At 51.6% G+C, this 23,170-nt stretch overlaps 1 long non-coding RNA gene across 1 annotated transcript; it reads right to left on the minus strand.

Annotated features, from left to right (window-relative positions):
- Positions 1–346: 346 nt before the first annotated feature.
- Positions 347–23,170, minus strand: LOC141275817 (uncharacterized). The gene is made up of 3 exons (XR_012324195.1): positions 23,074–23,170; positions 8,392–8,639; positions 347–1,324 (listed from the first exon to the last, which is right to left on the minus strand). It is a non-coding gene; the product is annotated as an uncharacterized lncRNA (long non-coding RNA).

Below are 23,170 nucleotides of genomic sequence, written 5' to 3' on the forward strand. Positions count from 1 at the left end.
TCTAACAATAGTACAGCGAGTTCCACATCCCCCCCGCCCGGCATCTCCTAATGCTAACGTTTTACGTAACCACGTGCATTGAAGAAGTTACACTGGGAGGTTCTTACAATATGTGCTTCATACTAAGCCTGGGGAGGGTGGGACGCACCTCAGGGGAGCCCCAGATACCTCTTGTGGCCTTTTTTTTTTTTTAACATCTTTATTGGAGTATAATTGCTTTACAATGGTGTGTTAGTTTCTGCTTTAGAACAAAGTGAATCAGTTATACATATACATGTGTTCCCATATCTCTTCCCTCTTGCATCTCCCTCCCTCCCACCCTCCCTATCCCACCCCTCTAGGTGGTCACAAAGCACCGAGCTGATCTCCCTGTGCTATGCGGCTGCTTCCCACTAGCTGCCTATTTTACGTTTGGTAGTGTATATATGTCCATGCCATTCTCTCACTTTGTCACAGCTTACCCTTCACCCTCCCCGTATCCTCAAGTCCATTCTCTAGTAGGTCTGTGTCTTCCCGTCCTACCCCTAGGTTCTTCATGACTTTTTTTTTTTTTTTTTTTGCGGTACGCGGGCCTCTCACTGTTGTGGCCTCTCCCGTTGTGGAGCACAGGCTCCGGCCGCACAGGCTCAGCGGCCATGGCTCACGGGCCCAGCCGCTCCGCGGCATGTGGGATCTTCCTGGACCAGGACACGAACCCATGTCCCCTGCATCGGCAGGCGGACTCTCAACCACTGCGCCACCAGGGAAGCCCCCCATGACCTTTTTTTTTTTTTTTTCTTAGATTCCATGTATACGTGTTAGCATATGGTATTTGTTTTTCTCTTTCTGACTTACTTCACTCTGTATGACAGACTCTAGGTCCATCCACCTCACTACAAATATCTCAGTTTTGTTTCCTTTTATGGCTGAGTAATATTCCATTGTATATATGTGCCACATCTTCTTTACCCATTCATCCGATGATGGACACTTAGGTTGCTTCCATGTCCTGGCTATTGTAAATAGAGCTGCAGTGAACATTTTGGTACATGTCTCTGCACATTCAGTTTTTCGTTTGTCTCTCACTAGGAATTGTTACCGCCCCCTTCCTTCACTGCACGGGCAGGTGGGGGAGCAGATGCCCAGAGGGGGACCTTTCCCAGCAAACAGGGCCAGGCTGGGCCTCGAAGCCTAGCTCTTGATCCCCACCTGCGCCGTCCCCACATCACAACACTGCGTTTCCAGAGGCGATGGTGACTTACCTGATGCCCCCCAGTGTTTGGCAGACTGGGGACCTGGCATCTCCAGGAGAGGGTGGCAAGCTCCTTCTGTCCTCTCTTGTCCCCTGGAGAGAAAAACAACAGAGAAGACTCTCCTAAAATAAATCTTCCAAATAAAGGTCTCCGAAGACCTGGCTAGTGAGCAGCACCCCTTCTAACCAGCACACGAGGGCCCTGCAGTTGAGAGGACATGGAAGGGGGTGCAGAGGGGTTCCCAATGCGGGCTGAGGCCTCCTGTGCACCAGCACTTCTCTTCTGACTGTCTCTGGATCAAGAAGCAAAGCCGGGCTTCCCTGGTGGCGCAGTGGTTGAGAGTCCACCTGCCGATGCAGGGGACACGGGTTCGTGCCCCGGTCCGGGAAGATCCCACATGCCGCGGAGCGGCTGGGCCCATGAGCCATGGCCGCTGAGTCTGCGTGTCCGGAGCCTGTGCTCCGCAACGGGAGAGGCCACAACAGTGAGAGGCCACAACAGTGAGAGGCCTGCGTACCGCAAAAAAAAAAAAAAGCAAAGCCGACTTTCCTTCCTTTTACAGACGATGCTAGTGAGGCTCAGAGAGGCTAGGCGCCTTGTCTGAGGTCACACAGCCTGTCAAGGGAAGAGCCAGATTCGGGGGCCCAGGCCTCTTTAGCTGAGCTCGTCTTATCACACAAGAGGCCAGTCCAGCACGGCTATTGGGTCTTTCCTAAATACACCCCATTGCATCCCGCCCTCTGAGCCTTGACCCCTCCATCTGCTTTCTCCTATGGGAATCCTGCATCTTCCTACAGGCCTGTATCAGAAGCCACCTTTCCTCTGAAGGTTTTGCTGATCCCTTAAATAGAAGGCACCTCTTCTCCTGTGAATGCGAAGTCTCTGTGCCTCTCCCGTCTTTTCACAAACACATGTGGTCCCCTCGGTGTCAGCTGTGGAGCCAGGAGGTGGGATGGAGGGAACAAAGTGGGGGCTGCAGCCTTAGGGTCCAATGGGGGAGGCAGACAGCAAGCGAATAAGCAAGAATATACTCAGAAGTGTTTCGAGAGTGGTGAGTGCTGGGAATATAATAAATAATGATGAAAGCAAAGAGGGTCGCAGTAGGGGTGGGTCACTGCTTGTGCCAGAGTGGTCAGAGAAGGCCCCTTGAGGGGTGACGTTTAAGCTGAGACTAGGTAAGTGAGAAGGGGCTGGCTGTGAGGCAGCCTGGAAAGTGTACCAGGCAGGGAGAACGGCAGGTGCAAATATCCTGCGGTGCGAATGCCCTCGGCGTGCTTGAGATTTAGAGAAAAGGCCAGCAGCACAGAGCATTTCCTGATATCATCTTCTTCCAGAAGCTCCTGGGGTACAGGGACCAACTCTGGCTCCCCTGTGTCTCCCCTCACCTGGTTGGGACATCCCTTTGTTCGTTTTTGTGGAGCTGGATTCAATAGAGGGACATCTGATCAACCCCTGGTGCTGACACCAGTCTCTGACCTCCTTAATTAATATTAAGGCTAAGCAGAGCAGATGGACACTGCTGGAGAGATGGGGGAGGGCCACTGTGGCTTGCAGGTGAGCCCATACAGAGGGGCCTGGACCCCAGAGCTTGAATCCTCAGCCACTTACAACCTGGACACTCTGAAAAGTCACTTCTCCTCCCTGGGCCTCAGTTTTCCCCTCTGTAAAATGGGAACAATCAGTCCCAGATCCCTGAGTGTTTGCAAAGATTAATGAGGAGACAGAGCCCAGCTCATTCTGAGCACCTGGATGCGGTCACCCCTCTGAGCTGAGGTCACGGGCTCCAGGGTCTGGCTCCGTCCCCCAGATGAGGAGGAACACACAGTGGTTCCTGGCTGCCCACCAGATCCCTTTCCCTGGACCTTCTAAGTCAGAAAGTTCAGGGCAAGGGGACTCTATATCTTCTTAGATCCCGCTGGTGACCCTCATGGGCTAAGACAAGTGGCTATGAAAGAGCTCAGGGTCCGAAGTCAGACACACCCAGGTCTGAAGCCTGGCTCTGCTTCTTACTAGCTGTGTGACGTCATAGACATTGCTGGACTCTGAGCCTCAGTTTCCTCATTTGTGGAAGGGGAATAATGATAAAATGCACAATATGGGATTACTGTCAGGGTCAAATAAGACATTGTATATAAAGTACTTAGAAAAGGGACTGACATGATAAACCTTCAGAAAACTATCATCACCACTATTATTATAGTTATTATTACTAATAATTTGTGGGTGACATGATATCGTGAAGCGAAAGATATGGTAGGCTCATCATTTCCCATCTCATTCATTCATTCATTCATCCCCACGCTCCCTTGCTTCATCACTTCAGCTCTCCCTTCTGCAGCAGATTCGAGAATCAAGAGAAAACACCAGTGTGGGGTGAGGGGGCCGCAGTCAGGTCCTGGCCAGTCTCTGCTGCACGGACCACCTCTGACTCACCTCTGTCATTTTCTTTTGCAGAATTCACTGCTCTGGTGGCTGAAAGTTAAGAGGCTCTGATTGCCCAGGTCTTGTCCTTCTCTGCCCCAAACACCCGATCTCAGCCCCACCTGCTGCCCTCCTGCCTTTCTGTTCAGTTTGTTTATGTTATTTTTACTACCCCCATCCCTTGTGGCCCTTGAAGGACACCATTCTTCTCGAAAATCATGGAGAATCAATAAAGGCTGTACCAATCAGATTCTGCTGCTTGAGAGGAACCAGGCCTGGTGGGGTGTGCCTCCTGCCTTGGCATTCCAGGCATACCTGCACGGGGATGGGGCAGGATACAGACAGAAAAGATGAAATGGAAGGGAAGTTTACTGAGCCCCTCCTTGGCCTTTGGCCCGTGGGTTGCCCATTCATCCTTGAAACCACCCATAAGGTAGGTGCTGAAACTCTTACAGGTGCAGAAACTGAGTCTTGCAGAAAGTGACGTGTCTAAGCCCACACAGCTAGGACTTGTGGATGGTTGGATGGATGGATGGACGGATGGACAGATGGATACTCATTAATACTCTTTTTGTTGCAAATGATAGAAACCCAACTCAAAGTAACTTAAGAAAACAAGGAAGAAAAAACAAAGACTTGGTTATGTTCCTGAATAGTCCAGGGGTAGATCTTCAGGAACAGCTGGATCAAGGAACTTAAGGATTTCATCAGGATTAAGTCCTTCTTTCCCCATCTCTGAGCACTGCTTTCCTTTGTGCTGGATTCATTATCAGGCAGGCTCTCCCTCCTGATGGCAAGATTCCTCCAGCCACTCAAGGTGTATATTCAGAATATCAGTTTAAAAAAAAAAAAAAAAGAGCTTCTCTTTTGCAATCACTCCATCAGAAGGCCCCAAATTTAATCCTATTAATACCAGTAGCTGAGGTTTACTGAGCACCTACTCTGCACTGAGCCCTTGTACATGATTCCATCTATACAACAACCCTATGAAGTGGGGACTATTATTCTCTCCATTGTATAGATGAGGAAACTGAGGCACGGGAAGTTACACGTTCACCCAAGATCACATTGTGAGTAAGTGGTGGGACCAGGACCCCAACCCCGCAGCCACCTCCAGAGCCTGCATCCCTCCCTGGACCAATCACGGCCACCTGAAGCATGGGAGCCCTGATTGGCCCATTCTGGAAGGTGCCCATCTAGGGACACAGGCAGGGTCAGTGACACAGAAAGCTCAAGTCTGGAGAAGAGTAGGGGAGAGGGGTCCCCGTGGAAACCAGAAGAGGGGAGGGAAGCCGGGTGGGTAAGCATGGCAGCGGCCCTGCAGGATGGCTTCTGCTCTTCCCCACAACAGCCTTGGGGCGGGAACTGGAGCAGTGTTCTCCCCTCCCGTGTCATGTTTCCAGACCCCGTGCCCAGTGGTGTCTCTTGACCCTTCCCCTGGGCCCTGAGGTGTTGCCCTGGGTGGGGCTGTCAGGGAAGGTTCTCACTGAGGATGAGGCCTGGGCAGGCAACCCACCAGCATCCAGGTTGAGAGGCAGGGATGGGCCACCTTCCATGGTAGCAGCCGGACAGAGCCAGCACTCCCAGGCCTGGGAGGGGACTTGGGGCCAGAACCGGGAATTGGGCCAAAGCAGGTGCAAGCCCCGGAGGGCCGCCCTGCTGGGGATCAGCCTGGCACTAGGCCTCGGGGGCTGAGAAGGCAGAGGGTGAGCCAGAGGTCAAGTGGTTGGAAGTGGGCCTGCGTGAGCCTGAGCGTGTGAGTACGTGTGAGCAAGAGACGGTGTGTATGAGCTGGTGGGTGTGAGGGCACGTGTGTGCACACGCGCTCGTGACAGCAGTCAGGACCAGGGCCGACCTGGGTTTCCATATGAAGTCTAACGGGGCCCAATTTTGGACACTGAGAACAGGACAGATGAAAAGGGGCCGCCCTACGCGTGGCCCATGTGGATTACAGGAGAGGGGCTGGGGAGCCGGAGCGTCTCCCACAGAAACCAGTACAGGGCCCCGCGAGAAGGACACGGGTCAGGAACGGTGACAGCTGCCGCTGCCGCTGGTCTGGGGTGGCCTTCAGCGCGTCCCGCCCTGCACGCAAACGACAGCCCGCACATCACGATGCAGGCCCGGGGCAGCACGTGGTACAATCACCAAGCGCGTTTGTTTGACCTCGTAGGGGACCCGGGACATTGGCTCCAGGCCCTGTTTGGGAAAGGATTTGCCTAGAGCCTGGGAAGGACAAGGTAGGGGTACCTTGCGGGGGCGGGGGGAGCAGTGGTGCAGTCAGAGGAGGTGTCATGACAAGTAACACCCCAGCCATCTGTTGGCAAGTCCACCTCGTCCCTGGCGGCCACGCCTGACCGTGGGCTTGGTAGGGGCCCTACTCCACGGAGCCACGCGGCCTGGGTCTCACACTTGTGAAGAGCCTCCAATTAGCATTTTTGGCATCTCCTCCCGTGAGGTGATTCTGCCAGTCGCTGTTGGTAACTCAGGTTTGGCATTTTTATAAACGGGGCAGTTTACTGTATGATTTGGCTTCAACCAGGCTCTGAGAGACGCTGGTGGGAGCTGCCCCGGCCACTGGACCACTGCAGCGGCCTCCTACCCAGTCTGCTGGTCTCATCTCCCGCTCCCCGATCCATTCTCCACCCAGAGCCACCAAGGGCCCTTTCCAAAACAGACCAGGTCACATCATTCTGCTTGAAACTACCCAGTGACTGCCCCTTCTATAGAATAAAATAAACCTATTTTATTTATAATTCTGTAATATATTTATAATAAAGTACTCTATAGATCAGTTTATAAGATAAAAAGCCAAGCCCAGGGGCTTCCCTGGTGGCGCAGTGGTTGAGAGTCCACCTGCCGATGCAGGGGACACGGGTTCCTGCCCCAGTCCAGGAAGATCCCACATGCTGCGGAGCGGCTGGGCCCGTGAGCCACAGCCGCTGAGCCTGCACGTCCGGAGCCTGTGCTCCGCAACAGGAGAGGCCACAACAGTGAGAGGCCCGCGTACTGCAAAAGAAAAAAGAAACAAAAAAAAGCCAAGCCCAGCCTTCCCTGCCCCCAGGGACGGCCTGACCTCCCACTCCCCCACCCCATCCTCCATCTTTGCCTTCTCCCTCCAAGCTGGTCCCTCAGCCTGGACCATTCTACCCTCCCTGCCCTCCTCACCCCTCTTTCCCTGGCTCAGCCCTCTTCATCCTCAGGAAAGCCACCTGGACGATGCACCCAGCTGGCGTCAGAAACTCTCCCCATCACAGGTGAAAAGGAGGGGGAGTATGACCAGCTAATACACAGCCATGTGTCCCAGAGATCGTAAGATGCCGAGGGCATGTCTGTGGGGTTCCCTGCTGGATCCCAGGGCCTGGCACACAAAAAGGTGGCATGACGCAGATGTGGCCACAGAGGCCCAACATGGCCAGTGAGTCACCCGAGGCCACGCAGAAGTGCAGAGCAGAACGGGGACTTGAACTTGTCTCCTGCCTTCCCACCCTGCCATCCAAAGGGTGCCTCATCCAAAGGGACCTTCTAACTCAGCAAGGAGGGAGGGGCACAGGGGAAGTCCTGCCTGCCCAGCATCCCCTGCTGTAGGCCGAGTGTCACCCACCTCTGACCACCCAGCATCCATCGCCCCAACACCTCGTCACGCTCTGAGCCCCCTTCCTCGTTTGCTCATCAGCTGAACGCGACTCCTTTTCTTCATTGTTATGCTCAGAGGAGCCTCACTTGTGATCTCTGTCTCTCTTCTGTCTGGGACAGGCCGGGAGCAGGTAGGAGGGAGCTTGGGGCTGGGAGAGGAGCCGGCAAATGGGTTCCTGAGTGCCTTTTTTTTTTTTTTTTTTTTTTTTTTTTTTTTTGCGGTACGCGGGCCTCTCACTGTTGTGGCCTCTCCCATTGCGGAGCACAGGCTCCGGACGCACAGGCTCAACCACTGTGCCACCAGGGAAGTCCTCCTGAGTGCCTTTTGATAAGAGCGGGAGCAGCCTGCACCTGGGCAGAGAGCTGAATGATGGACTGGATGGCCAAGAGCAGGGAAAGCATGCAGATGGTGGCGGGGTGGGGTGGGGGGAGCAAGGAAGGACCAGAGGTGGAGAAGGATGGATGGGGAAAGTTGGGCTTGGAGACGCTCTTCTCTTTCAGCCATGGACTTGGAGAATATGACTGTGCCAGGCTCCAGCTTTGGGGCTGGACAGAGCCTCCGTCCACATCTGCCTCTTGCTCCTTTGAGCACTTAATATGCGCCAGACATTTTGTACATAATATACCACCTCTTAATCTACACAGTGACCCTCTAAGGAAGACAACAGGTGAAAAACACTAAGGTTCAGAGAGGTTAGGTAATTTGTCCAAACCACACTGCTAATAAAAATAAAAACAAAAAATGAAAATTGAAAACACTTATTCATCCATTCACCAAATGATTTTTGAATGATCACTTGTGCCCTGCACAGCTAAGCGCTTTAGAAGCATTACCTTGTGAAGTCATCACAGTAACTGCGAGAACTCTTCCCAAAATGTTCAGTCTCCTGGCCCTGTCTCCTACAGTAAAGATGCTGGACCCCCAGTGCCCTGGCTGCCACTCTACGGGGACATTAGCCCACTCTACAGGGCTTATATAGGAATCAGGACGTCGTTTGGGAAGGGCTCTCCGTGAAGGGCAGAGTGGGACTCTCTGCCCATTCTGCACCTTTCTCCATTGGAGCAGCCAGCCGGGACACCAAACCGCATCACAACGGGCCCTCACCTGTATTGCCTCTGTTTCTGCTCTTCCTGTACCTTCTCGGGGAAGCAGCAGAAGATGTATCTGCACGTGGGGCTGTACGGGGGTCAGCTTTGAGGCTCCCAAGGGCCGAGGGCAGGCTGCCGCACGCGTGGTGGCACCCGAGCCAGATGACCCTCATTGTCCCTGTTTTGTAGACGAGGAGATGGAGGAAAGTATCTCGGCGGAGGCTGCAGGACCCGCTTGCTTGACCCCACTCGCTCACGTTTCACCTGACGGGGAACAGAACCAGGATTCACACCACAAGGGGCCCAGATCCAGAGCCAGAGGCCACGTTTTTCTCCTGCTTCCCCTACATCCAAGCCTGAGGAGGGACTGGGTTCATTTTGTGTGATTCCGCAGGCACAAAACCAGGACCCACCAGGGGGGTTTACAAGGCAACAACTCTTGACCTAACCTCAGGAAGCCCTGTCTACCCTTCGAGCTGCTGGGCAGTAAAGCCGGCTGTCCTGTGTGGCAGTGAGCATCCTGTCATGAGAGGCATGCAAGTGGAGAGAGGGAACAGGCTGAAAGAAGTCATGCATCAGCAGGAGAGTTCCCTAGACACTGCGTTCCTTCCAACTCTGAGATGCTGTGATCTAAGCCGACTTATGGGGCATTAAAAATCCTCTTAATCTCCTGCTGGCTGCTTGCTACCTTGTTAAAGCAATCGTCCACTGGCTATCTATTGAGCACAGATGTCAGGAGGGTGGATCCAAAGAGGGTGCCATGTCCTAGAGAAGCAGAGAAGTTTCCAGGTTGCTCTTCTTATTTTCTCCCTCCTGACCTGACCCAGGGTTCAGAACGCCACCTCGGGAAGGTGACATGCCGATGTCGCCAGGTCCACTGCAGATTTCTGCTGTCCCTTTGGTGTGCCCACCACCTCCTGGCCCTGGTGCCGACTCCCACTAACAGCACTGCTGCCAGATACAGCTGCGCCTGATGCCACTCCACAGGGCTCGCCTTGGCCCCTCCCAGAATGCTCACATCCTGGCCCCTCTCTCCCTCGGCGCCAGGCCTTGGTGCAGAAAGGAGGCTGCTGCAACATCAGGAGGGACGAGGTTGAGAAAATTATGGGCCATCCACAAGCACGCTATAGTATGTCCTTTAAACTAGAAATTGTGGATTTTCCATAATAACATGGGGAGAGATCTGTGATGTGAATTTTAATTGCTTACGGGCAATATATTATATTATATTATATTATATTATATTATATTATATTTATTATATTATATTATATTATGTTATATTATATTATATTATATTATATTATATTATATTATATTTATTATATTATATTATATTATATTATATTATATTATATTATATTATACAGTAAGTCCCCTACATACAAATGAGTTTCATTCCAAGAGTGCGTTCGTAAGGGCAATTTGTTCGTAAGTCCGACAAAGTTAGCCTAGGTACCCAGCTAATATAATCGGCTATATAGTACTGCACTGTAATAGGTTTATAATACTTTTCACACAAATAATACATAAAAAACAAACACAAAAAATAAAGAAAACACTTAAAGTCTTACAGTACAGTACCTTGAAAAGGACAGTAGTACCAGCTACATCACCTTTGCTTTTACGTTTGCTTCTGGACTTCCTGGGCTTGAAATAAAGATACTGTACTACTGTACTCTATATATACTGTACAGGAAAGTACACAAAAGCACAAGCACTTGTTGTCAGATGCAGGCACCTGACAACGTATGCCAGACACATGAACTAACTCACATGACTGGACATGCGAACGCGCATCTTTGAAAGTTCGAAGCATCTTTGAAAGTTTAGAACTTGAAGGTTCATATATAGGGGACTTACTGTATCATATTATATTATATTACATTATATTATATTATACTATAATTTGCCTACTCATCATTATAGTTGCCTACTTTTCACTAATCCTCACCTCTTTCTTTCTATCACAATCCCATTTGGGGGCAGGACAGCAACGTACCCTGAGAAAAATACCTGACCTGGGGTCACGGTTTTGGTCTATGACGTATAAACAGACATCCCTGGGTGAGGCTTGCAGGGAAGCGTCCGGACAAGCAGATCCCCTTAATCTTTTGGCCTTTGCCTTCCTCCTTCACCCTGTCTAGGATGCAGTTTGGTGTCCAAACACAGAGCTGCGTTCTTACGACCATGGAGATTAAAGACGCAGCTGGTGACGGTGCCTTCAGAAAGCTAGGACTCTGGTCCCTCATGGCTCCTTGAAGCCATCGTACCAGCTGGAAGCTGTCAACCTTGAGAGTGCTTGTGACAGGAAGAAAATAAACCCCTATTGGTTAAGTTGCTGTGGTTAGTACATGCAGCAAATATAACTCAAACCAGTGCAATCGTAATTAAAGAAAATTTGTAAGATGTAATGTAGTGGGTTGCATGTCCACTTGGAACCACTGAATGTGACCTTATTTGGCATAAAGGTCTTTGCAGATGTAATTAAGTTAAGGGTCTCGAGACGAGATCATCCTGGATTAGTGTGGGCCCTAAATCCAATGACAGGTGTCATTATAAGAGACAGAAAAGGAGAAGATACACAGGGAAGAGGCAGGCTGACGTGAAGACAGAGGCAGAGGATGGAGACCTCTGCCGTCCCTGGTTGCAGCCAACGATGCCAGCGGCCACCAGAAACTGGAAAAGGCAAGGAAGCGTTCTCCCCTAGAGCCTTTGGAGGGAACATGGCCCTGCTGACACCTTGATGTCAGACTTCTGGCCTCCAGAACTGAGAGAATAAATCCCTGCCATTTGAGGTCACCAAGTTTGTGGTCATTTGTTATGGCAGCCCCAGGATGCTAATACATACAGAAGAGGAGGTACCATAGAAAATGGGACACCTAAGCTGGGCACTTGAAGGATAAATAGAAGTTCGTTGGTTAACAAAGAGGAGAAGGGCCTTCCAGAAGGACGGGCGGCAAACTCTAATGAGAATGGCAACAGTAGTGAGCACTTCCTCTGCTGCACGCTTTGCATCTCCTTTCCCTAGTGAGTATTGTTATCCGTTTTTAACAGATGGGGAGACTGAGGCAGAGACAGGTTAGAGGAGTGTGGGTGGGGGCAGTGGTCACAGCAGTTATTGCAGTGCCCTCACCTCTCACCCTGAAGACCCGAGACTCGCTGTCCAAGGGGTTTTGGTTCCTGGCTGTGGACGTCCAGCCCCCGCACAGGGCAAGGCGGATGTGTGGAGGGTAACAGCTGTGCAGTTCCGACCAGTGCCAGACGGTGGGGTGGATAAGAACTCGCCAGGTCCCTCAGCCGAGCTGGGGTGACTGCAGGCATGCTCCACGCAGCATCCCTGAGTCCCCAGGGGGCTGAGCTGCCCACAGCGGCAGGTGGCTTAGCGCTGAGCCCTCCTGGTTCCTCTTCCCTCCCTGTCTCATGTCCCCACCCCCCAAGTGGTACTTCTGGGAATCTGTCCTTGGTCAGGGTCTGCTTCTGGGCAAACCCCAAACCAAAACAGTGTTGGAGTTGGGCTTCCCTGGTGGCGCAGTGGTTGAAAATCCGCCTGCCAATGCAGGGGACACAGGTTCGAGCCCTGGTCTGGGAAGATCCCACATGCCGCGGAGTAACTAAGCCCGTGCGCCACAACTACTGAGCCTGCGCTCCAGAGCCCACGAGCCACGACTACTGAAGCCCATGAACCACAACTACTGAAGCCCACGCGCTTAGAGCTCGTGCTCTGCAACAAGAGAAGCCACTGCAATGGGAAGCCTGCGCACCGCAATGAAGAGTAGCCCCTGCTCGCCACAACTAGAGAAAAGCCCGCGCGCAGCAATGAAGACCCAACGTAGCCAAAACACAAAAAAAAACAAAACAAAAACCATCCCTGGTTTATCTGACCCCAGAGCCCCAGCTCAGATCCACTGCAGTCCTCTGCCCTATGGGATAGATAAATAATGGGTGTCCCATATTTAGGGACACAAATTAAAGAGTAGCTGGCTACCTGCCACCAAGAGCAGGATGCAGCAGGGAAGCAGCAGCTAAGGGACCAGCGCGGAAGCTGCTCTGACTGTGGAGGCCCTTGAACATTCTAGCATTTTCTGTATTCACTGCGGTCCCCGCAGTGCCAACTTGGATGTGCTCCAGCGAGAAGCCGGCCCCTCTCTTACCACTCCAGCTTCTCCAGGTCCCGGGCCACCTGTCACCCTCTCCTCTAAATCTCACACCTGTTAACTCTTGAGAAATGAGCAGAGGGCAGTCAGTCGGGCAGAGCGCTTCAGAGACTATGCTGGGTTGGCTGTGAGACTTGCAGGGTGAGCCAGGGTCAGATGAGAAATTGCTACGCCGCAGTCTTGCAAAATTCAAAGCTTTTTGCTGGAGCGGAGGGTCAGTTATTGGAAGGCTTCCTGCATAATCATCACAAAAGGCCACCTTGTCAGCATCGCTGGAGAGATCATCGCCGATGGCCTGCGCAGCAGGCCAGCCCTTTCTTGGCTTTGGGAAAGGTCCTTCAAGAAGGTGAATGACGTAGAGGAAATGAGGGCCAATTCTTCTGCCACCATACACGGCTTCAGTGGGCCTTTATTTCCATCTAAAGGAAATCGCCTTCGTTTTTTGGGTTTCTTGCAAGGGAAGCTTCCTAGGCCCGGGAGAGGGCAGAGGTACATTAAAGTTATTCATTCATTCATTCATTCATTCATTAATAAGAGCAAGTCCTAAAGTAGTGATAACTGCCGGTATTTGTTGGGTGTGTACTCTGTGGCTGTGTCAAGTGGTTTACATTATCCTGTTTAATCCTCACAGCTCTCTGAGGTAGGTCATTGGTCCCATTTTACAGATGATGAAACAGAGGCTCAGACGAGTTCCTGAGCTCTCCCAAGGCCAGTAAGCAGGGGAGCTGGATTGGGAGAGAGAAGGTATGAATTCTAATTCCACTCTCCCTTCTCACTAGCCATGCGGCGTCAGACACGTCTTTGAAATCATTTATTGAAGCCTCTGTTTCCTCCTCTGGAAAATGGATGCACTGACTGTTGAAGTTTGAGACGACAGGGCAGAGCTTTAAGCTTTGAAGCGCCAGCCCTTTGAGGGGCGACTCCACATGACTTGATATCTATTCTTCATTTCAAATACCCCCAAACTGTTTCTTTCCTCATGAGATCTTAAAAATCTTTCCCAGCAAGTAAGGCGTCAGAACTATGTTTGGGAAAACTGAGGGTCGTCTCACTGAGAGGCGAGACCAGAGCCGTCTTTTTGTTCACATCAGACTCTGAATCCAGATCTGTTGACTTAAAAGTCCATCCCCCTGTCACTCCGGCACCATCAGGCACACAGCCCCTGGGCAGCATAAGTCAAGAGGCTCTGGGTGGCGCGTGTCCTGCCAGCTCGCTCTTCTAAAGCGAGGGATGCCTGTGTCTCCAGGCGATCACGCATATTTACAGCCACCAGAGGCTTGGCAGGTGGACCTGGAGGCCACCCCGTAGGGCAACACGCTCACCAGCCCGTGTTTAGCCCCGTGGTTCCATGTAGAAAAGGCCCCTCGACTCTGAATTCTGAACGGCTGTCAGGTATTTCCAGTCTGTTCGAAGGCTGCCAGATGGCAACCCACGGACGCCACATCCGGGTGCTGACGACGTGTCCCGTGAATCCCTGGAGCAAGAGATCAGGAATCGACCTCGGAAGGGAGCCAATCATGGTAAGAGTGACAGCCCTTAACTTTGTCCAGCACTTTACAGTTTGCCAAGCATGTCTGAGGCAACAGGCAGAGTCAGTTTTGAGCCGCACAGGAACTCTTTGAGAGCAAGGGGTGAGGAATCGTGACTCCAGGTCCAGCCACGTCGTGTGGCCTGTGGTAAGAGTTAAGCCGTGGCCTGAGCACACTCGCCAGGGAGCGCCTGGAGGGCAGGCTGACAGCCCTGGGGGCCACCGTCTCGCTGCAGGGAGCAGAGCCTCCGCCGGTGCTTTGGAGAAAGACACTGGGGAGGCAGGTGGAGGGCCAGGAGAAGAGGTGTCACCAAGCAAGGCGGAGAGAGGGCCAGGAGGGAGGAGAGGCCTGCCAACCGGCAGAGGAGCCCTATCGCAGACAGCGGCCATGGCTCTTGGCACAAGCCGGCCTGGGTTCGAAGCCGGCCCCGCTGTTTCGAGCGTGTGATCCTAGGCACGCTGCTGTACTTCCCTGTGCGTCGGTTTTCTCATCCTCACCTCACGTGGTACCATGAGGCCTGAGCGCTTACCGCGGGCCTGGCACGTAGTAAGGGCACAGCATCCCCCATTCCTGCAGCCTTGGCATTGCAGTGGACCACTCGGCCATGAGTGACCTTGGAGGGGAGGTGTGGACAACACAGGACTGAGGGATGGTCTCCTCTGGAGAGCTAGGAACGGCCTGAGCTTGTGTAGGCAGCATGGGGGGAGGCGGGTGGGGCGGAAGTGGGCAGAGGAAATAGAGGGCCCAGGAGAAAGAGGGTATAATTACCAGAGGGGACAGCAGGGGGCCTGAACCCAGGTGGAGGGACTGGCCACCTTTTCTCTCTAGGAGTCCAGAGGTAGATCAGGACAAGGGCTGCCAGGTTGGAGGAAGGAGGGGGTACTGGAGTTGGGTCTCGAAACCTGCCTAGAATTGAAACAGGCAGTGATGGATGGGAAGGGTACCCCTGAGCACAGCCCACACTCAGTCACAGCGACGGCCATCTCTGAGTGAAGGCAACGTTCTTTATAAACGTTTATTGTTTCCTAGAAGGCTTCCTGGGTTTGACTCCTAGCTCTGCTCCTGTGTGACCTCTGGCAAGTTGCTAAACCTCTCTGTGCCTCAGTTTCCTCACCTGGAAAATAGGGCTAATGATGCTACCTACCTGTCAGGATTGTTGTAAAGAAGAGATGAAATAATCTAGGGATGAGCCTGGCACCAGGGTCAACAACCGTTGGCTGTTATTATTAACTAGTATCACAAGAGGCATGGTTCAAAAACTAGTGGGTTAAGACAACAATTCCTCCAGAGATTCCTTCTAATATGTAAATACGCCCAGTAGGTTTGGCCCAGATTTCTACAATTCTTGCTCTGCACCAGGCACTGGGGTCTGACACCTGAAAAAGAGACACAGCCCTCACTGTCAGGGTTTGCATGCAGCAGGTGAAAGTGAAACAGAGCAGGACCCTATGGTCATTGCCCCCCATGTCCTCCACCTGCCTTTTGTCTGTGGAAAAACTTTAGCTAAAAAATAAGTTTAATCAGAGAAGTGAGAAAATGCAGAAACAAAGGAAAACCGTCAAAGGAGACCAAATAATACTAGTTTAATCATTAAGCAAAGTCAAGGACCTTCAGTTTCTTCTCAAGGGCTATAGATAATATTCTGAGCCATATCCTGTGAGCTGTCTTATAGATACTGAAACTCCCACCAGATGGAAGACGTTAACTACATGATGACCAGACTGTAGCCATGACACAAGCTGCCACAATTCCGAGAACTGGCCTCAAAGAAATGGGAATAAACTGACCCTGGAACTGAAGATTAACTGTACGTAAAACAATCAAGATGAGTGTCAGAGCTGACTGCGCTGTTTCTGCACGTAGCCCCCTCCCTCCACCTATAAAAGTTCTTGCCCCCTGGTTGTCAGTGGGGGGGATGGGGGGCGTCGGCCTTTGGACAGGAGTCCGCCCTCCCCCTTCCCCCCAGCCCCTGGTTGATGGCCTCTGAAATAAAGCAAACTTTCCTTTCCACAAACCTTGCCTCTTTATTGGCTTTTGAGCTGTGAGCAGCTGGACCCCACTTTCAGTTACAAAAGAGATGTGCTACAATCCTCACAGCCACGGAGTCTTGCTCCGTGCCTGCTCATCTAGTCATGGAATCCTCACCACAAAAGCCAGGACGAAGGATCTACTGCTCTCATTCCGCTTGTCAGAAAGGTGCGGTGAGCTGCCCAAGGTCACCCAGGCACAGAGCGGCTGAGCTGGGATTTGAACCTCTGGAGTATGGCCTTAGAGCCCATGGCTTCATCACCATGCTACAGTGCCAATAACTACAGACAATGGTCACCACTGTAATGAAATGTACAGGACACATGGAGCAAGTGATGTTTGAGCTGAGAAAAACACAGTAGGAGTAAACTAGGTTAGGAGGAGACAGCAGGGGCAAAGGTCCTGGGGCAGGAGAAGCAGGTCAGGTTTGAGGGTGGAGAAAGCCAGCCTTCCCAGGGCACAGAAAGTGAGGTGAAGCTGGAGATAGGCAGTGGCCTGCTCCCCAGGCTTGGCAGCTCTATGGGGGAAGCAGACTTTACCCACCCAGGACAGTAGGAAGCCTTTGAGGAGGTTGCAGTGGCGATACGACAAGATTTAGAAAACCACTTTCTGCAATTGAAGAGGACACCGTGATTAAAAAATAAAACAAGGGGCCCTGTGGGTACTGACACGGAACCTCTCCAAAGTATATGGTTAGATGGAAAAAAGCAAAGTGCAGAAGAGTGTGTGGCACTTCTATTTGTGGGGCAAAGGAGAAGAGAAAGGCTAAGAAAGAACGTTCATGCGTATTTGCTGCAATGTACATAACATCTCTCTGAAAGGATGTACGAGGAACTGTTAAGAGTGGTAGCCCCTGGGGATGGTGACTGCAGGCCTATGGTCAAGGGTGGGAGGAAATGTTTTCTGTGTACTCTTTTCCACCTTTTAAATTTTAAAGTTAGGGAAGAGACTGTCTATTCAAAATTTAAAAATTTTAAATATGACCCTGGCTGCTGGGTAGAAAATGCAATGGAACAGGTGAAGAGTGGACTCAGGGAAATGATGAGAGAATGAGACTCTGGACTGCTGAATTTCTATGGTGGGGGCAGGATGGGGAACAAGGTAAGATGGCGCCTGAGTATAGGGTGCAGCTGCTTGGGGTGCTTTCTGGGAAGGGCATTGTGTCACTCAGATAAGGGGCAGGATGGGGTGCGGTGAGCAGAGGGGGAAAGGAACATAGAAAAACAGGAACCAGTTTAACTTTGTCCCTAGCACAATTTGGCCTAGGTTCAGACTGAGCCATCTGGAAATGGACAGACACGCTAAATGTAGAATGTTCTCCAAAAGCAACTCTTGGCTCCCGCAGATAAACTACCATGGGCTGGTAAAGGAAACCTCGGGTGGCCCTGGAGGGATGAATTGCTCAACTTGAAATACCTGCAGCAGTGAAGTAAATCAAAACAGCGAGGCAGCCCCTGGGCGCCCTCCTGCAGCAGCGGGCATTTTCCCAGCTGCTGCTGCTCCCTGCTGACAGAATTGGGATATCGCAGCCTCTGTGCAATTGCGAGGCCACAGCTCAGGGCTCCACTTTGCATTCTGGGCACACAGAAGGTGAGTCAGTCACATTTCCTCTGCCCTTTGCCGAGATGGCCACCGCCGGGTACTGCATCAGCGGAGACATAAACCACCAGGCCCACGTGAACAGTGGAAAACTGAACAGCAAAGGTCATTACCATGAGAAAGCAGTGTACCAGAAGGCAGCTGCGACACAGCGCGTTATAGGGAATTGCCCAACAGACGCCACCGCTGCATTATAGGTCCCCCGGGGGATTCATCAGCATCCCAATGGCTGTTAATAAGAGCAGGTGTTTACTGAATCTCATGACTTGTCAGGTGCGGTCTAGAACCCTTACTTGTCATATGTTAACTCAGCTGATCCTCGTGGCACCCAGACGTACAGCAATGAGGAAACTGAGCTTGAGAGGCAAAGCAGGATTCCAATGCAGAAAGACTGAATCCCAATCCTTTCAGATTTCAATTTTAAAATCAATATTCCCTACCCATTGAGTTCATACATCAGTGGTCCTCATCCATGGTTAATTTCCCCCCCCAGGGGACATTTGGCAATATCTGGAGGCATTTTGGGGTGTCACAATGAGGGACCTCATTCTGGCATCTAATGGGTAGAGGCCAGAGATGCTGCCGAACACCCTATAATGCACAGGACGGCCCCTACACCCGAGAATTAGCCAATCCAAAATGTCAATAGTACCAAGATGAAGAAACCCTGATCCAAATATATAAAATTCCTACAAATCTACTAGCCCTCTCTTTTGCACTGCCCTCTCACATGAGGGCATTAGAGCAAGTCTTCCTGAGGATTCATGCCGGATAACTCTCAAGAGGCCTTTCCCCACTAATTTCTCCTAAAGCCTCTATGTCCCCAGTGGGATTGTTTTGCATCCAACAGTCCTGCTAATACACTCTACAAGCATGGGGTTCTGAGGAGCAGCCCAGGCAGTGCAGAAACCTCTGGAACCATGGCAGAGGGACTCGCACCCTGAGGTGGGCACGATCGGCCAGGGTGCCGTGCGGGGACTACTGCAGGTGTCCCTGGCACCGAGCCGCAGCTCAGATGCACGCTGCTTGTCACGGCTGTCAGGAAGCATTCAACCCCAGGATGATTGAACATTCCCTGGAAATGACTTGTCAGGAGCTGCCTCTCCGCCTCCTTCTCACCCAAAGCCCTCGCTTCCCAATCAGCCCAAACAGCCTAGTCCCTGGCTTTGGGAAGCAGCGCTGTTAACCCCTCCTCCTCCACGGAGCCCTCAGGTCTGGAAGGTCTGGAAGGTCTGGAGGTTCTACGGGTTGGGAGCTGGCTGTGCAGTGCGGGGGAGGTGGGGGTGTGGAAGACCCAGGCATCAGGCTGCCCCCGTCCAAATGGCCACGGCACCCCTTCCAACAGTAAGCCTATTACCTGCACAAGAGTTGGTTCTAGAATCGGTGCTTGTTGGATGAATGAATGAATGACCAGAAGAGTAAACTCTATGAGATTCATTCATTCATTCAAAAATATTTCCTGAGCATCTCGCCATGCTGGGCACTGTCCCAGATGCTGGGAGGACAAAAGAGACCAAGTCGCTGTTCCCATGAAGCTTATCTTCTAGTGGAGGGAGACAGATACTAGATAAATAAACAAATTAATACGGAAAGTAATACCAGGTAGTGGTGGATACTATGAAGAAAGTAAAGTAAGACGAAGAGTTGAGTGTGACAGATTTGGGGCGATTCTTTCAACTGGATGCTTCGGACGGCCTCTCCAAGGAGATGACATTTGAACAAAGAGCTGAAGGTCGTGAGAAAGTTGTGCAGTCATGGTGAGAACAGTAAGTGCAAAGGCCCTGAGGCAGGAAGGGTCTTGGGGAGTTTAAGAAATAGTAAAGCAACCAGAGAAAGTGGATAAAAGTGAGTCCTGGCAGGGACTTCCCTGGTGGTCCAGTGGTAAAGAATCAGCTTCCATGCAGGGTACACGGGTTCAATCCCTCCTTGTCGGGGAACTAAGATTCCACATGCCACGGGGCAGCCCGCGTGCCACAACTATTGAGCTGGTGAGCCTCAACTAGAGAGCCTGCGTGCCGCAAAGTACAGAGCCCATGCGCTCTGGAGCCCGCGTGCCACGACTAGAGAAGAGAAAACCCACACGACACAACTAGAGAGAAACCCGAGCGCCGCAACGAAGAGACCACGTTCCGGAATGGAAGCATCCTGCATGCCTCAACAAAGACCCCATGTGCAGCAACTAAGGCTCGACCCAACCAAAAAAAAAAAAAAGGAAAATAAATAAATATTTTTTTGTTAAAAAAGTGGGTCCTGGCATGACCTAAGAGCAGTGGTTCCCAAACATGGGCATGCATCTGAATCACCAGAAAATCTTATAAAAACACAGATCATGAGTTCCACCCCCAGAGCTCAGTTGGTCTGGGTGGGACCTGGGAATGTGCATTTCTAACAACTCACTGTGTGGTCCAGGCACCACAGAATAGAATGTTTTTTCTTAATGCAACTAGTCATTTCCTACTCAACCCTGACCACAAGCAGTCATAGATCATCACTGCTTGATCACCTGCCTCCCCACTGGGTTGGATACTCCCTGAGAACAGCCACTATGATGGTTCAGTCCCTGGTACTTAGTAAGTGGTACTCAAGAAAATCCTTGTTGAATGAATCCCTCAAAGAAGGTTTTAGGCCTTCCTCACTTTCTTTTGCCATTCCGCTGTATATTTGGCTTCGAGCAAAGGCCTGGGTCAGACCCATCTCTTACAGTCTCCCATTCACACCTAAGACAAGAGAGTCACCTGCCATCCTCCAAATGCTCAACTCACCCTGACAACTCCATGCCTTTGCACGTGCTGTTCCATGTGCCCAGGAAGTCCCTTCCCCTGTCTCTGCCTCATAAATTCCTACCCACTTTTCAAGGCTCTCCTTCCAGAATATCTTTCCCAACTCCCTCCACCTAACCAGGGTTACGGGTGCTCCTTGGGGTCTTGTATCGATCCTTGTCAGAGGATTTGTTCACACATTTGTCTTTCTTGACTAAATGTCACAAACGGGCAGCCCCCAGAGTGAACAGGACAACAGACGTATTCTACGCAGCTGCGGTGTTTTAAATTGAAGTTTGTTGCCAAAATTTGAGAGGGGAATTCACACAAAAAAATCCAGATTCCTGGTTCCTCTAGAAAACGCAGGGTCCTGCGGCTCTGGGCCGGTACCCCCACGTGTCCATGGTCTGCCAGAGCTGCCTGGGGCTCTGTCACCTTCACTTCGTGGCTCCAGCGACTAGCTCAGGACCTGGCCTAGGGTAGGCACTCAAGGAAAGCTTATTAATGAAACAGGAAAGACTACATCAAGCAATGGGAAAAAAAACACCGGTTCCAAGATCAGGAGACCTGTGCTTGGTTCTGCTTCTAGCTGGCTTGTTGCACGAGCCTGGGCTCTCTGTGGGCCTCAGTTTCCCTACCTGTGAAATGAAAGGAATGACAGTTTCTACTTCCTAGAGTCATTGCATCCAACAAGAGAGAGGATGTGAAGGGTTTAGTACGTGCCTGGCATATCTAATGCTCAATCAGCAGGAGCTCTTAGTGCAGTGAACTCAATAAATATTTACTCTCTAGGATGGGAAGAAGTGCGAGGGAATTAGAAGCAGGAGAGGTTCCTGTCAGGGGCAGGAGCTTGATAGTCTACCTGCGTTCAATTCCCAGTTCTGCCCTTCACTAGCCTTGTGACCTTGGGCATTGGATTTCACCTCATTTGGGCCTCAGTCTCCCTGTTTATCAAACAGGGATGATGCAAGCCTCACGGGGGTTACTGTGACTATCAAATAAGCAGATGAATATTAAATTAATGAATTCTTTAAAGCAATCAGAATGAGGCCAGCACTCGGTGTGTGCTCAGCAAACGCCAGCTGTGTTATAGCTGCTCAGGGAGGGGTGAGACTAGAATTTCTCAAGGGCCCTCAGGGCTCCCAAACTCTCTGATCACCTAGAACCCAGTGACAGTCATGCTGCTTTCGTTTCGTCATCAGTGGTGTATAGAAGGCCCTTGGGATGGTGGAGTGAGGTAGTAGAATTCATCGTGTGGGGTTTACCACCTCTCTGGGAAGATCCAAAATGCTTACAATGGTGCTGACCAAAATCGCACACAGGAGCAGCAAGGAAAGGGCCAGAGCAGATGTGGTGCCGAGGAGGACAGCCCTAGGAGGGAGGTGCGATTATTACCACCCCCGCCCCTCGCAGATGAGGAAACTGAGGCTCCCAGATCTCAGCATCTGAGCCCCATGAGCTGCCTCAGGAGGGTGACTCACTCAAGAGGTCCTTTAAGGGATTGACAGGACAGAATGGAGGCGAAGGCAGGCAGAGAATGAATGAAGACCAGGCAGAGACTTCGTGACTCACCGAGGCCTGAGGTGTCTGAGACAGACTTGCCCGATGTCTCCAAAGAAGACAAGTAGGTAAGGGAAAGGCAGGAGACAGGTCTTAACCACACCACCAGGAATGACTGCCAAGGAAAGAAAATTCCAGACAACTCGCACTGTTTCACTCCCCATTCAAGGCTGAAGCATTCACAGCGATTTATAGAGCGTGTGTGTGTTCATTGCCCTGCACAAGGCTGGTAGCCAAATGAAGGGCATGTGATGGCGAATCCTGGGGGCAGGCGTCTTCCCTGAGGGGCTGCTCTTCCCTTCCGGCACCAGCCATCCCAGGGGAACCAGCGAGAGTGAGAAGAGGGGTGCATGCACCTGGCCAACATATGACAGTGATGGTAAACCCAATCTGTCCAGATAAATCTCTTCTCATTCATCCATTCGTCACCGTTGAGCTATGTCCCAGGCACCTACAGATGTTCTCTCTTCTAAGCCTCAGGACAACCTCAGAAGGTGGGTTCCACTAGCCCCTTTTAAAAATGAGGAACCAGGCTCAGGAGTGAGGTGACTTGCCCAGGTCAGGAAGACAGCAGTGACTGCAGACTGGGATTCCTGACCGCCAGCAAGAGGGGCCTCCCCGGAAAGTCCACAGATATATCCGGAGCCTCCCTGTGGGATGGGAAGTGTCCTGGAGGCTCGCTTTCATTCCTTATGTGGTATGTGACACACTGTCCATTTTACAAGAGGGGCTGGACTCAGAGGAAAGTACAGCCTCCAGTTCCTGAGTCCAACGACTCCTCTACATCCCTCACTTGTCTTTGTTCCACAGACGTCACTTTTAACACTTTCATATTTTACATTTTAAAGCGCATAATATCCCTGGGCTTTAAAAATCAGATTCCCCTACGAGATTGATGCACCGTACGGCCGCCCTCCCCGGAATCTGGGACTTGGGGGAGCGACAAGAACCTCGGCAAAGTCAAACCAGCTCAAAGCTCCGCCTGGGCAACAGCACCTTGTCCACGGGTCAAGCGACGCTCCAGCCTCCCGCGCTCCCGACCGGCCCACTTCGTGGGCGAACCCACCTCTAGAAGGGCAGGAGGATACGACGAGTCCCCATTCCTCCCGAAGATGGTCCAAGCCAGTCTCTGGCCAATCACAAAGCTTCTTTTAACACCGCCT

Source organism: Tursiops truncatus, chromosome 11 (assembly GCF_011762595.2).
Source record: "Tursiops truncatus isolate mTurTru1 chromosome 11, mTurTru1.mat.Y, whole genome shotgun sequence".
NCBI lineage: Eukaryota > Metazoa > Chordata > Mammalia > Artiodactyla > Delphinidae > Tursiops > Tursiops truncatus.